The 918-nt window shown below is 32.9% G+C and overlaps 1 non-coding gene across 1 annotated transcript; it reads right to left on the reverse strand.

Annotated features, from left to right (window-relative positions):
• Positions 1-144: 144 nt before the first annotated feature.
• On the reverse strand, positions 145-226 carry Trnas-cga (transfer RNA serine (anticodon CGA)). The gene has a single exon. It is a non-coding gene; the product is annotated as a tRNA-Ser (tRNA).
• Positions 227-918: the final 692 nt, after the last annotated feature.

Here is a 918-nt window from a genome sequence, read left to right on the forward strand (position 1 = left end):
AGAAATGTGAAAGCAAGTTTTAGATTATCTCATGTTTCTAAAATGAACTGAATGTTATTGTAAACATATATGTAAAAGAAATAAAGAAAGAAAAAACACTAACACTTAAAACCCATAACAGCATGATAAAAAAAAAAAATTTATCGCTGCGAACAGGATTCGAACCTGTGCGGGAATATCCCATTGGATTTCGAGTCCAACGCCTTAACCACTCGGCCATCGCAGCGAACTAGTATGTCAAATTTGAAATATAATAGTTAACGGCGATGTCTGGTTGGAAACTAGGTTGAGTGTGCGATAAAATGAATAGCTGAATTTTTATTTTATAGTTCGTCGTGTACTCTGATACCTCACTACACAATTAGTACAGGTTTCAGAGATAATTTAGGTTAACTAACTCTATTGAGAATTCGACAGACATCTCCAATTAGAATTTGGTAAAGCTGTTATTATATCATAGTCTATATCATAGTCTATATCATATGTTATATCATAGTCTATATCATATTTTATACCATAGTCCATATGTAATATGTTATATCATAGTCTATATTTTATCTCATAGTCTGTTATATCATAGCCTATATAGCATATAACTTTGTATATATCATGCTGACAATGCGTATTTCGACGTTCCGCACTTAAACTTACTCTTTTTCCCCTTCTTTTTGTTGTATCAGTCATTAGATTGCGGCCATGCTGGGGCACTGCATCGAAGAATTTTCTAATCGAATGAATCGACTCCACTACTTATTATTGTTTAGTAAAGCCTGGTACCGATTCTATTGTTCTCTTTTGCCAAACCGCTAAATTACGGACGAATAAACACACCAACATTAGCTGTCAATCGGTGGTGGGGACAAACAAAAACAGAAAGACACACGCATATATATATATATATATATATATATATATATA

Source organism: Octopus bimaculoides, chromosome 3, assembly GCF_001194135.2.
Source record: "Octopus bimaculoides isolate UCB-OBI-ISO-001 chromosome 3, ASM119413v2, whole genome shotgun sequence".
Classification (NCBI taxonomy): Eukaryota; Metazoa; Mollusca; class Cephalopoda; order Octopoda; family Octopodidae; genus Octopus; species Octopus bimaculoides.